Source organism: Engraulis encrasicolus, unplaced genomic scaffold (assembly GCF_034702125.1).
Source record: "Engraulis encrasicolus isolate BLACKSEA-1 unplaced genomic scaffold, IST_EnEncr_1.0 scaffold_41_np1212, whole genome shotgun sequence".
In the NCBI taxonomy this organism is placed as follows: Eukaryota; Metazoa; Chordata; class Actinopteri; order Clupeiformes; family Engraulidae; genus Engraulis; species Engraulis encrasicolus.
The window spans coordinates 55,001-70,000 of NW_026945720.1; the positions used below are offsets into that span (position 1 = coordinate 55,001).

A 15,000-nucleotide genomic window follows, 5' to 3' on the forward strand; every position below is an offset into this window, starting at 1 on the left:
ATTATGCGGTAGGCATAGCCTGTTGTTCTGGGTCCGTTGAGTGACTGCAAAAGTCAAAGTTTGGCGCATAAGCGCCGTCATGTGGATGGAAGTGATCACCGCAAGCTGGACATGATCTCTATTTCACATTTCCTCATCTGAGCTGGGCTGCGTCACGTCAGACAGAAGTTTAAGTAACCTACTACAGCTGACATTTTTAATGCAGATTTATAAGTGTGCTTGGTTACGTGAACAGATCAGTGTTGTAAGATAGGCAACACCATTGCGTTTGAAGAGGCTTGACACACGTGTGTGCGCAAACCAAGCACAGTAAGATCATAGTGTCAGGGAAGGTTCACTGTTTTTCAGGCAATGTTCTCGCAGTAGTCTATAGCAGGATATTTGGGTGTAAATCCTGTACTTTTGTTGCATTTTATAAAACATGAAGCTCTTTTTTTAATCTCGTGAAAAAGTCTGCCCTTTGACGTGCCATAGGCTATATGTTTCAACCCGACAGAGAAAGTTCACTGTTTCCAGTTCCATTGTTCTCTGAGTATGGCCGAAATACATGAATGTAAAAGCAGTCATTTTCTTACATTTCTTAAATGATCTATTTCATTTCACCAAAAGTTCTGCTCATTGCCGTGCCAGGTCTGTTTCAACCTGCCGTGACCCGGATTCGAACCGGGGTTGCTGCGGCCACAACGCAGAGTACTAACCACTATACGATCACGGCGCGCTACTGAGCAGATGACGTCGGAGGGAGACATTTGGGGATTTCTAGTTGGGCGGGGCGATCTCAGCCAGCCATTGCTGTTCTCGCTCAAGCTCTTTGCGTTGTGTCTTGTTTTGCGATGGTGCAAACATTTTAAACATGGGTCGATTGAAATATTTTGACATCTCAAATAAGATTCTGTAGACTACGATCCTTGATACAAATAGGCACTACGTTTTGTTGCACGTTGTACTTGTAGGCTATTTCATTCAACTCCCCTGTACTTGTTTTTCAGCAAGTTGCTGCTGGGAACGTCGCTGTTGAAATGCTGAAAAATAACAAGTAGCCAGCCTATACGCCTACGTGCATGAAATAGGCCTACGATACGGAACAAAACGCATTTGTTTTATTATTTGAGATGACACAATAGGCCTGATTTAATCGACCTGCATGTTAAATGTTTGCTACATCGAGATACACATAATAGGCCTACACTCTCATTGGTGTGTAAAGTTATGAGATTGAGCACAGTGGTGTAGTCTACCTAGAACGCAGGTATAGGCTACGGAGTATAGCCTACCACTTCTACATTTCAGGGATTTCAGTAGGCTATAGGCTACCCACTTAAAATGGATTGATCCATTATTTAGAATAGCACAAATACAGTATACCCACTACAAAAAATGCTCAAATATACAGTATACCCACCATAAAAAAGTAGACTACACCACTGATTGAGCGGCTCATTCATTCGAAATAGTCTGCCAGTATGAACAATATGGGCTCTTACTGGAAGATGAAAAAGTGCCGACGGCCTGGGTAGGCTACTTTTTCTGTAGCCTATCGGCATTGGTTAACCCTTGACGCTCTGGAGGTAAATTTAAATCCAAGCCTGAAGCTATTTTTCTAGTTTAGGCAGAGGTGGATGTACTGAAGTTGTGTACTTAAGTAAAAGTAGAAGTACCCTGCGGAAAAAATACTTAAGTGAAAGTAAAAGTTGTACACCAAAAATGTACTAAGTAAAAGTCCTTAAATGTACTTTTTGAGTACAAAAGTATAAGTAGCCTAGGCCTACTCGCGCAATGGCTGTCTTTCTCCATGTCTGCTTAGGCCTACTTGATCCAATAGGAAAAAGTGTCTGCAACGGTTTTTGATTCTATTAGAACATGACTATGAAGTCCTGTTAATGTTTTTTAAAGTATAAAAAACACTATTTGAGGCACTCCTTACTAAAGTTAAAAAGCATTTATTAAATACTGGCTACATGCCATGCAATCCAATTTAAGGAGTAGAGTAGGAAGTACAAGTAATTGTCATAAGATGTCATTGAGTAGCCAAAAAGTAAAAGTCTGCATTTTTATTTTTACTCAAGAAAGTAAAAATTCCACAAAAAAACTACTCAAGTACAGTAACGAAGTAAAAATACTTAGTTACCTTCCACCTCTGAGTTCAGGCCTACAAACCGTCTACCAAGACAGGCCTCCACTTAATCCTTTGAACTAGATTTATTATTTATCACAGATGTAGCCTAATGCATGATGCAAATTTACTGTAAATGAATCTTGTTAAATAATTTATCACATTATTTTAGACCACCAGTGACACTCTCCCCCATCCTCCTCTTCCATGGCTGAGGTAGTCTACCCTGAGCATGGTACCGTCCTGTCGCACTGCTCCCTTGGGGTGCCATTGGGGGCTGCCCCCTTGTACGGGTGAGGCATAAATGCAATTGCATTGTGTTCAGTGTGCACTTGGGTATCACAATGACAATGGGAGTTGGAGTTTCCCCAGGTCTTTCACGACAGTTTCAATTTCACAGAGACATTTAGAATGGAATTTAAAATGTTAACTGTGTATTGGAGTAGGCGCATGTAAATGGTGGTAGGCCTGAATGCAATGCAATGCAATGGAGAGTATAGGATTGAATAATTTGATAACGATTTAAATGTCAATTTCATAATAATCCAAGTGTAAAATAGTGAGATTGTGTGAATAGTGTATGCAATGGAGAGTATAGGATTGAATAATTTGATAACGATTTAAATGTCAATTTCATAATAATCCAAGTGTAAAATAGTGAGATTGTGTGAATAGTGTATGCAATGGAGAGTATAGGATTGAATAATTTGATAATGATCTAAATCACAATTTCATAATAATTCAAATGTAAAACAGTGAGATTGTGTGAGTAGTGTGAATCTTGCCTCTGTCAGGGTTGCCAGATGAGGCTGATGATTTCCAGCCCAAAAAATGCTCAAAACCCGCCTAGAAGCAAAAAATCCTGCCCAATTCTATTGATTTCTATGGCAAAAATTGGGCGGGTTTTTCTGCTAAATGCCATTTTTACCTGCACACGGCCATCCTAAGCAGCCCAATTGGGCGGGAAACAGCCCAATCTGGCAACACTGGCCTATGTATGCAATGGAGTGGTCATGCAGCCTCACTAGTACCAATCTCATTTTTGGGGTCTTGCTGCATTACGGTGACACATAAGCAAGGCACCCAAGAATAACACACACACACACACACACACACACACACACACACACACACACACACACACACACACACACACACACACACACACTGTGGTGTGAGAAAAGCACAACAACCCCCCACCCCTACACACACACACACAATACTTAGTGTGAGACAAGAATAAGTAACACACACACACACACACACACACACACACACACACACACACACACACACACACACACACACACACCCTAGTGTGTGTTAAGAATACCAGAGTGGTAATTGTGTGTTTAATTGGTGGCATTCAGGGACGTGAGAGGCTTCCCAAAAGCCCCCCGGACCTTACACACACACACACACACACACACACACACACACACACACACACACACACACACACACACACACACACACACACACACACACACACACACACACACACAAAGAGAGCAGACTTCTTGCTGGCCTTGTATTTACTTTCCAGAGTTGTAATAGAAGGAGGTGAATGTGAGTGTGTGTGTGTGTGTGTGTGGAGGAGGAGGAGGAGGAGGAGGAGGAGGAGGAGAGGAGGAGCAGTATAAGGATGATCAGTGGCGGACTTAGCAATTTGGGGGCCTAAGGCGAAGTTAGCTAGGGGGCCCATCGGCCCATCGGCCCACCGGCCCACCCAAGTGTGTACCCACCCCCCCCCTCCCACCCCAAGTGTGTACCCCCCCCCCCCCTTGAAAAATAATAATAATAGCCTAATAGGCTTGCTTAGAGATGCTTAGCTCACAGCATCTTCTGAAAGATAGACATCACAGATACACATTTCAAAAACTAAGCTCTCTACAACAGTCAGAAGACCTCCTGAACATAATGTGCTTGGGCCAAGTTTTGCTTTAGACATTTAGACAGCATTCAATGTTGACATATTCAACATTGCAATCTTCACATGCACATCAATCAATTACACATGGGCATCAAAGGCTTCTCTCTCTCTCTCTCTCTCTCTCTCTCTCTCTCTCTCTCTCTCCCCAGACCATTGCAGTGGCAAACACACGGTGGTAGATGGACACTCCCAACTGAGATCGCTCCCGGACGTGTAGTCCCAGGTTTTTCTATCACTCCCGGACGTGTAGTCCCACCCGATTATATTTCACGTATTATCATACACTGCCACATACAAGCAATTTAGGGTTAGGTTTAGGTTTAGGGTTAGGTTTAGGGTTAAGGTTAGGGTTAGGTTTAGGGTTAGGAACAAAAAAATAACATCAAAAAGATAAGGGCCGATAGTCTGGCTAGTGGGAGCGAGCCGACAGGGGAGCGTCCTGCGTTGGGAGCGTCAATCAGGGAATCCACACGACACAAATAGACAGTAAGATTGCAGTGTATCATTTTGCCCAAATGCCACCACCGCCACACCACCAACTGCGTGTGCACATGAGGTATTGGACGGCGAGCAGCAAGCATCTCAAACTGAATTGGCTACAAAACAAAACACCACGGCGGGTGAATTCCAAATCAACCAACTGAGGCATAGCCAATTGCCATCACACACACAAGCCCGCGCGCGCACACACACACAATCAATGTGACTTACTATGAGTAGAGTGTGCTGTCTTTTGTCAATCACGTCGGCGTTTCTCCAGGCTGAACTTCCACATCACCTCCTGTTAGCATCCAGAACTAGCCAGCAATATCGCCACGTAACGCAGTTCACTATTAAAAACTCCAGCATATACTGCTGACATGTCAGCTAATTCTGCGATGTTCTAAATCTCGCCACATCGCATCAAGTTACAGAATGTTCCTTGAAAGCTGCATGCTTGTTTAAGCCTTTCAAAATTTCGACAGCATGTTTCTGAAATCATTTCAGAGAGATTGAGAAGGTTGTCTGATGATACAGTAACCGATGCACCGTCTGCAAGCGCTTAAAGGCTGTGTCCTTTTCAATGGAATAACTTACTCGAGCCAATTCCAGTTCACATCTAGAGGAAAAGTAACGCCTTTTTGAAACAAAATATCTCACGAGGTATTCTCTCAAAACTTGGGGTTATCAGTGCCGCGGCCATTCACAGATCCATCAGTGGGGATAGCCACAGTAGTTGACCTGCTAGTGCTACAGTGTAGGGCACCGTTTCCTTGTCGCTGTCCGATCCACGGAGATAGTCCAGGCTTCTAACATGTCATGTCGTGGGTTATCCAAAGTTACCGATGTTGGAGTTTTAAAACATTTACGCACAGTGTTATCCATATTCAGGAAAGCACAAAACTCGCATGTCTGTTCACCACCTAGAAATGTCAGTCACCTCGCTTGAGTCGCTTCCCTCTTCAGCGCGTTCGCGGAGGGACCCGCTGCGCATATATGGGCAGCAATGCGCACTCACAGTGCGTTCCGAATGCGCCGTAATTACGCATTGTGCGCATTTGAGCGGTGCAGATATGCGCAGGCATGTTGTGTGGGAACGTAGCGAATGTTTTGGAACTCGTCTCGCGCACATGGCATGCATGGATGGAATATTCCATTTTAACACGAAAGAGAGGGGTGTGCATGGGATCTGTATTTGTTTGTAATGTATTGTGTTGCTCTTATTTCCAATTTAAACATACAAAATTCATTATTTATGAAAATTACCATTTATTTGTGAATTACTGTCCAAAGAGGCCCCAATTACTATGTGAAATTTTCCGCTCCCAGTCAGAGGGGGCCCCTAAATTTGGGGGGCTAAGGCGGGGCCTAAGGCGGTTGCCTAGCAACGCCTCTATGCCAGAACCGCGCCTGAGGATGATGATGAGGAGAGGAGGGTGAGGAGAGGAGAGTGCAGATGTGAGGAGCGTCACCATTACCTTTTGAGGAGCAGGAGGAGGAGCAGGAGGAGGCACAGTTCAGGGCCAGGGGGGCAGGATTTGGCTGGTTAGCTTCGCCGATTAGCAAGTTGCCATTTTCGCACTTCCGACATTTACTTCGTTCATGATGATTGGTGGGTACACGAGTTTAGTGTTGGGCGCACAGGTCTTTACAGGCCTGTGGTTGGGCACCTCCATGCATCCAATGCCCGCCTTTGTAAGTCAGTCATTAACGTGGCACGTAATTGGCTGAGTAAAGTGTTGGCGGAAATAGCTCCAATTTGGAAGCTGAAAAAACGTTCGATTTTGGCTGAATTCACTAGCTTAGCATTTCCCATTGGAATGACTGGACGGGGGCGGGACTTGTTCACTCTCTCCAGTTCTTATACTACCTCCATGTTCAGTGCAGATGTCTGGCTCACACAGGAGGAGGAGGAGGACCCAAAAGGGAGCAGTGCGGCGGGAATGTACCATGCTCAGGGTACCTCAGTCGTAGAGAAGGATGGGGGAGAGCACTGGTTAATTACTCATTACTCATGTTAATTTGGGGCAGTCATGGGTAAGCGGTTAGGGCGTCAGACTTGCATCCCAGAGGTTGCCGGTTCGACTCCCGACCCGCCAGGTTGGTGGGGGGAGTAATCAACCAGTGCTCTCCCCCATCCTCCTCCATGACTGAGGTACCCTGAGCATGGTACCGTCCCACCGCACTGCTCCCCATGGGGCGCCACTGAGGGCTGCCCCCTTGCACGGGTGAGGCATAAATGCAATTTCGTTGTGTGCAGTGTTCACTTGTGTGCTGTTGAGTGCTGTGTCACAATGACAATGGGAGTTGGAGTTTCCCAATGGGCTTTCACGCTTTCACTTCACTTTACTCCCCCCACACCAACCTGGCAAGTCGGGTGTCGAACTGGCAACCTTTGGGGCTTCAAGTCTAACACCCACTTACCCATGACTGCCCTCTGCTGCTGGAGATTAGGAGCAATATGAGGAGGAGGAGGAGGAGGAGGAGTGGAGGAGGAGGAGGAGGAGGAGGAGGAGGAGGAGTGGAGGAGTAGAGGGAGTACGCAGGAGAGGAGAGTGCAGATGTGAAGAGGGTCCCCATGTACTGTAGCACACCTCCTTTGAGGAGCAGCAGGAGGCGCAGTATAGTCCCCATGTAACTCTAAGGAGGCGCAGTATAGTCCCCATGTAACTCTAAGGAGGCGCAGAAGGAGACGCAGTATAGTCCCCATGTAACACTAAGGAGGCGCAGAAGGAGACGCAGTATAGTCCCCATGTAACTCTAAGGAGACGCAGTATAGTCCCCATGTAACACTAAGGAGGCGCAGTATAGTCCCCATGTAACACTAAGGAGGAGCAGAAGGAGACGCAGTATAGTCCCCATGTAACTCTAAGGAGGCGCAGAAGGAGGCGCAGTATAGTCCCCATGTAACTCTAAGGAGGCGCAGAAGGAGACGCAGTATAGTCCCCATGTAACACTAAGGAGGCGCAGTAGTCCCCATGTAACTCTAAGGCAGTGATTCTCAAAGTGTGGTCCAGGGACCACAGGTGGTCCACGACAGAGCTCAGGTGGTCCGCGAGGGGATTTCTACTTTTCCAAGAAGGGCTATATGCTATATTTGTAACATCATAACAAATCTTAACATAGCAGAAGCCTTTTTTCACCACAATAAGACAGGCTTGCAATGTGAATAAAAAGTAAATGATCTGCATTGAGCTTAGCACTGTCAAATTAGCATCCGTCAACTGTCAATTCACGTGATAGGTGGTCCCTGAACATTTTTTTGGTGACAAAGTGGTCCTCGGCCTGAAAAAGTTTGAGTAACACTGCACTAAGGAGACGCAGTATAGTCCCCATGTAACTCTAGACGCAGTATAGTCCCCATGTAACTCTAAGGAGGCGCAGAAGGAGGCGCAGTATAGTCCCCATGTAACTCTAAGGAGACGCAGTATAGTCCCCATGTAACACTAAGGAGGCGCAGCAGGAGGAGGTGCAGGAGGTTGTATATTTCTTGGCTCACGTTTCTTCTGCTGGAGGAGGAGTAGAGAGAGGAAGAGGAAGAGGAGGAGGAGGAAGATGAGGAGGAGGAGTATAGTGTCCCCGTGTACCTCTCCTCCTCTGAGGAGACACAGGAGGAGGTGCAGGAGAGGGCAGATGTCTTGGCTCACCTTTCTCCTGCTGGAGGAGGATGAGGAGGAGACGCACACACACGCACGGGAACCACTAAGACATATAGTTTAAGACCTTTCTGGGTCAGAGGGCTACCAAGGGCTACCCGAGGGCTACTGAGAGCTACCCGAGGGCTATTTTTGTTCAAAATCCGCAACTGATGTTTTGACATCATTCCCAAATCACTAGGTGGAATGATAACTTGCTTATAAGCTATAAGGAAATATTTGTTATAGGCTATAAAGAAATAATTACATATTTAAATCAAGAAAAACATTAACTGTGACTAAAATCTAGTAGTCGTCAATGTTTAGGTGGGCACCTCAGAAGCTCCTGGAGGGCTACCTGGCGCCCTCGGGCACCACGTTGGTGACACCTGGCCTACAGTATACAATGTCAGTACCACATTGAGAGTAAATAGAATGGAGGCCAAAATTCTATTTCATTGTTGAAGCCAAGTTGGAGCCAAGGTTGGACCCAAAAAGACCAAAAAATGGCCAAATCCCATTCATTCCTATGAGAGACATAAAATCCTGTATCTCCCTTAAATGCCACTCCAGGGGGATCATTTTTCGCTCAACTAGTAGGTCCCCTTGCTCTCCAACTTACCAGGGTGTTTTTTTTTTGTGGTGAAGTTTTATTTTAGAGAGATAAATTGACCAATGAGCATCAGAAGATGGTTTGATTGACAGTTGGGATTCTTTTCAGTCAGGCGCACGCTGAGCAAGAGGGCCGTCGTCATGACTACTACTTGGCTGTGCGTGCCTGGGCTGGGACTGGGAAATCTTGTCTATCTGTGTGTTGCTCCTATTTACTGTCAATGTCAGTACCACATTATTCCTAATGCAACATTCAAAATGTATTGTGTGCTGCTAGTCACAGGTACAGTAGGCTATATAGTGCCAGGCGTGTTGGGCACTGCTGAATGGACCTTGACCTGTGCCACCCTGTGTCTTGAGCGGGGCCGGCCCACGGCATAAGCAAACTATGCGATGGCTTAGGGCCCCCACATCACCAGGGGGCCCCTGTGAGTAGCAGAGTTCCAGAAAGAAACAAACTCTAAACCAGTGGTTCCCAGGGCTGGGGCCCACTGGTGGGCCCTGAAGGTATGCCAAGTGGGCCTTGAAATAATTTTCTAAAAAATATAATCACATTTTGGTGTGTGTTGCTGTTGATTTATTTGAGTTTTATTCGTAATTTGGTCAGAGGTGGGCCCCGAACATTTTTGACAATTTCGAGTGGGCCCCAAGTTGAAAAAGGTTGGGAACCGCTGCTCTACACCATTTTCCCTAGTCATACATTTCTTTCTCATGCACCACTTAATGCCACAATGGAAAAAGGAGCCAATGTTGTGAGAAATGGCTTGTTGTTGTTCTGTTTTGTCCAAGAAGTGTAGTGCATGATGGGTACATGATATACAGACGGCCTACAAATGTCCTTAGTTCCTAACCCTGACTTGAGCAAGTAAATGAAGCTTATGAAGCATCTGATGCTGAGTAGGTGGTGGCAGGCGGGGGCCCCCGGATGAAATTTTGCTTAGGGCCCCATAAAGGTTTGGGCCGGCCCTGGTCTTGAGCACTCGTATGTACACTGTTTTGCTGATTTGGTGTGAGGTTGCTGTTTTCAGGAGGAGAGTTACTTAAGTTGTGATAGGCCACTGCTCATCTGTTTAGAAGGTGCAGGATTCAGTAGAAATTTCTGTATAAAAAGAAGACAATCCGCACACTTCAGGTCTATTTTTGCGCAAAGAAGCTTTACTTGACTTGCAAGCTTTCGGTCCTTAGACCTTCATCAGGCAAAGTCAAGTAAAGCTTCTTTGCGCAAAAATAGACCTGAAGTGTGCGGATTGTCTTCTTTTTAAACAGGAGGAGAGTTACAAAATTGATGACTTTTAGCGATCAGATAAATCCTCTACAAAAGTAACTTGGCATCTACACTATTGTTCTGTTTATTTCCTGTGTGTGAACTTTGTATCTGCAAGTACTAGGCTGTACTATGAACACACACCTGAAAGCCCATTGGGAAACTCCAACTCCCATTGTCAATGTGACACAGCACACAAGTGAACATTGCACACTGCACACAACGAAATTGCATTTATGCCTCACCCGTGCAAGGGGGCAGCCCTCAGTGGCGCCCCATGGGGAGCAGTGCGGTGGGACGGTACCATGCTCAGGGTACCTCAGTCATGGAGGAGGATGGGGGAGAGCACTGGCTGATTACTCCCCCCACCAACCTGGCGGGTCGGGAGTCGAACCGGCAACCTCTGGGATGCAAGTCTGACGCCCTAACCGCTCACCCATGACTACCTGGATATCCCCCCTGCACTTTAGGCCTATATTGAAGGCAGCCATCTTCTCTAGATCCACTGAATATAATTTAACTGTATTGCAAATGTACTTTCTAAGAGTCCTTTACAAAATATGTCATATTTCATGTGAAGCTCCATAACATTAAAATTACATATGGGGCCGGATTAAACGTCCGCAAATGGCCCTCAAGACATACTGTAGGTTCCTTCCTGCTATATGTGGCTGGGGTGTATGCCACCCGGGGGTGTGTGTGTGTGTGTGTTGGGCGCTGCTTTTGGGCAACGGTCTGTACCTCCCCGCGTGTGTGTGTGTGCAATGGCTTTGTCTGTTGGCGCGTGGTGCCCGGTCAGTGTTTCGGCACGGTCTGGTTTACTTTGTGCCAAGAGAGTGCGTGTTGAAAGCTTCTATGTTAGCAACTGCTATGTGGGCATTGGGTCTGGTGCCACCCCTGGCCTGGGTGTTGCAAACTGCTATATGCCCACATGCCTATCGTGTGGGACACCTATGGGTACTAGTCTGTGATGCCCGTTGGGCTGAATAGTCCTATGGCCTGTGTGTGTGTGTGTGTGTGTGTGTGTGTTTGTATGTGTGTGTGTGTGTGTGTGTGTGTGTGTGTGTGTGTGTGTGTGTGTGTGTGTGTGTGTGTGTGTGTGTGTGTGATGCCCGGTGGGTTTAGTAAGTCCTATATGGCCAGTGGTCCGGAAAAGAAGGGTTAAAACGGGGTTAAACTGCTCACAAACACTGCACGCCTTGTGTGTGTTTTTGCATGTATGTGCGTGTGTGTGTGTGTGTTTCTTTGTGTGTGTGTGCTGTGCGCCACCATCCTCTGTGTGTGCCTCTCTCTCTGTGCACCGCTTGCACCTGCATGGGCTGTGTGTGTGTGTGTGTGTGTGTGTGTGTGTGTGTGTGTGTGTGTGTGTGTGTGTGTGTGTGTGTGTGTGTGTGTGTGTGTGTGTGTGTGCCTGCATGGGTTCCTAATCCGCTATAGCAAATCCCCCGCTTGGCACACTGTTTACACACACACACACACACACACACACACACACACACACACACACACACACACACACACACACACACACACACGACACACCACCATTTTAAACACACGGGCATTGGCATAGAGTTTAGACTACCACCATTTTAAACACACGACCATTTCAAATACGCTATGTATTCACACACACACACACACACACACACACCATTTTAAACACACAACCATTTCAAATACGCTATGTATACACACACACACACACACACACACACACACACACACACACACACACACACACACACACCATTTTAAACACACGTCTATTTCATATTCATTGTATATTCACACACGCACACACGCACACACACACACACACACACACACACACACACACACACACACACACACACACACATTTTTAACACATGACCATTTTAAATAGCCTTTATACTGTATTCAGCTCTCAGACATTTCAAATCAACGAGTCACATGTGCAGTACAAATACACAATAGCTTTTACGCACGTCCATTTTAAACATAGGCCCACATCCAGGGTACGATTTGTAAAAAACAAACAAACAAACAAAAAAACAAAAGATAACGCAGGGGGAATACGTTTCAGATTTTAAGATTTTATAGCTATCGACACAGTTACATTATATTGCACTGAGAATAAGACCATGTAAAAAGGAGTGGAAATATTAAAAACAGATGGGGATGTGTGGCAATGTCTTACAGCCATAACACACCCCCACCCATCCTACACACACACACACACACACACACACACACACACACACGCACACACGCACACACACAATACCCCCAAATACCCTCCCTTTCATACATCCAAATAAACACCCACTTCATGTGGTCTACACTTTAATTTAAAATACACATCCATTTGATAACTTTTACTATTCCATTTAAAATACACGTCTAGTCTATTTCAATTACCCCTCCACTTCAAATACCCGCGTCACTCATTCATCTAAAATACCATTTCCTTTCACACAGCCCTTTCACATTTCCATTTTAATTTCATTGTCAATATGTAGCCTATTGTCGAAATTGTGCATGTAAAGAGTGACAAAGTCCTTATAATCTATTCTATTCTATTCTATTGTGTTCTATTCTATTCTATTCTACTCTATTCTATTGTGTTTTTTTCTATTCTGCTGTGTTCTATTCAATTCTTTTCTATTCTATTCTATTCTATTCTATTCTATTCTATTCTATTCTATTATATTATATTGTGTTCTATTATATTCTGTTGTGTTCTGTTCTATTCTATTCTGTTGTGTTCTATTCTATTCTATTCTATTCTATTCTATTCTATTCTATGATGTTGAATTCTATGAAGAGTCTCCACTTCATGTATTCATTTGAAATACACACATACTGTTACATTTACATCCTCTCCTGTTCACCTGCATTTTAAAACATCCTCCCAGGGGCAGTGCCATGTTACATTCCATTATGGAATTAAGAATTCCACATCACAGTATCAATAGCCATGGTAATATTCCATTTTACATTCCATTATGGAATTAAGAATTCCACATCACAACATCCATAGTCATGTTAACATTCCATTTCACATTCCATTATGCAATTTAGAATTCCACATCACAGCATCCAATAATCATGTTTATATTCCATTTCACATTCCATTATTGAATTAAGAATTCTACATCACAACATCTATAGCCATGTTAATATTCCATTCCGAACGCTGCATTCCATCTGAAATTCCATCCCGAGTAGTGGAAGGCTGTGTGTGGATTTGTGGAGTCTGGTAGCCTAAATATGCGCCGTGCGTACAGCAGCCTCCAGAGCTGCTGTGTGAATGTGGGAATGTGTAGTAGCCCAGTGTTTCTCAACCTGTAGTAGCCTACGGTAGGTGTAAGATTACGCGGTAACACTTTACTTAAAGCCCATTCTATAGTGCATTATGAGCATATTTACAATGGCTTATAACGTGCATCATAATTGGTCACAATGCATTATGGCTACACTCATAATGCTTCATGATGTATTATAACAACTGTTATAACTATACATCTAGCTTATTATGCTTTATAAATACAAGGGAGTTATTTATTTATTTATTTATATTCATCATGAGGCATTATTAGCTATTATGATACATCATGAAGCATTATGACAGTAGCCATAATGCATTGTGACTAATTCTAATGCACATTATAAGTTGTTATAAATTTGCTTATAATGCGCTATAGATATGGGCTTCATAGAAAGTGTTACCGATTGCACTGTAAAAATACATCTATAGGGAAGAATTGGAAAATAGTCAATAGCCTCAATGTGACTATACTCTAAAATAAAGGAGAGATAAAATGAAGTGAAATGTAATACATGTTGTCATTGTAGTCACAGGTGTAGGTTTGGCTCGAAAAGTGGTGGGGACATTTCAATGGCAAATTGTCCGGATTGCTGTTTTTGCATTATATTTGTGGAATAAGTGGTGGAAAAGCTAGGTTTATCTCAAAAGTGGTATGGTCATGTCCCCACCTTCCCCCCCTAAAATTACGCCCATGATTGTAGTAGTTTGATATGTAATACATGTTGTTATTGTAGTAGTTTGAAATATAATACATGTTATTATTGTAGTAGTTTGTCAGTGATGAATCTAGTGAGGTGGGGTTTGTTGTCCTTGGGAAAATAAATACACAGAGAACATTCTACTGTCACCATGACGAGACGTCACAGAGAACATTCTACTGTAACCATGACGAGACGTCCTGTGGAGTTGTTGGATGCATGTGCTGTTTGTGTTGAAAAGGGGCGACAATGTGTGTGTGTGTGTGTGTGCCTGTGTGCATGTGTGCGTGCCTGTGTGTGTGTGTGCCTGTGTGCATGTGTGCGTGCCTGTGTGTGTGTGTGTGTGTGTGTGTGTGCGCATGCATGTGTGTGAGTGCCTGTATGCATGTGTGCATGTGTGCGTGCCTGTGTGTGTGTGTGTGTGTGTGTGTGTGTGTGTGTTGGCTCTTATGTGAGTATTCTTGAATGGGCTACATACAGTAGACCTACAGCAAAAAATACTAAATACATAATAAATACATACGGTACAGTAGGCCTACTGCGAAACATACTGCATGAATTATGACAATGATTGTTGCAATAATGATAAATGAAAATGCTGAAATTGATCGGCCTAAATAGGCTACTGTCGTACAGTATGTGATCAAGGAAATGCTGGAAATACGTGGGAAACAATTCTGTGGTCAATATCACGACAGCAGTAGGCCGTGTGTGTGTGTGTGTGTGTGTGTGTGTGTGTGTGTGTGTGTGTGTGTGCCCGCGCTTCTTATTTGTCTTTAGGCAGAGGCAGGTGCCTGAGGAGGATACAAGAGAAATCAAATTGGACACATTAATTTTGGGTGGCGACCATTCATTTTTTTTTTTTTAAAGTATTTTCCAATAAATAATGTAGATAATATTATATTTAAATTTCATTTACATCACATGTAGGAAAAAAAGGGAAATGTGTGAA

At 44.3% G+C, this 15,000-nt stretch overlaps 1 protein-coding gene and 1 non-coding gene across 2 annotated transcripts in view; one reads left to right on the forward strand and one right to left on the reverse strand.

Annotated features, from left to right (window-relative positions):
* Nucleotides 1–15,000, forward strand: part of LOC134443996 (nuclear factor 1 B-type-like) — a 333,951-nt gene that overhangs the window by 36,768 nt on the left and 282,183 nt on the right. The gene's annotated exons all lie outside the window — the stretch shown is intronic.
* On the reverse strand, nucleotides 644–715 carry trnah-gug (transfer RNA histidin (anticodon GUG)). Its single transcript has one exon. It is a non-coding gene; the product is annotated as a tRNA-His (tRNA).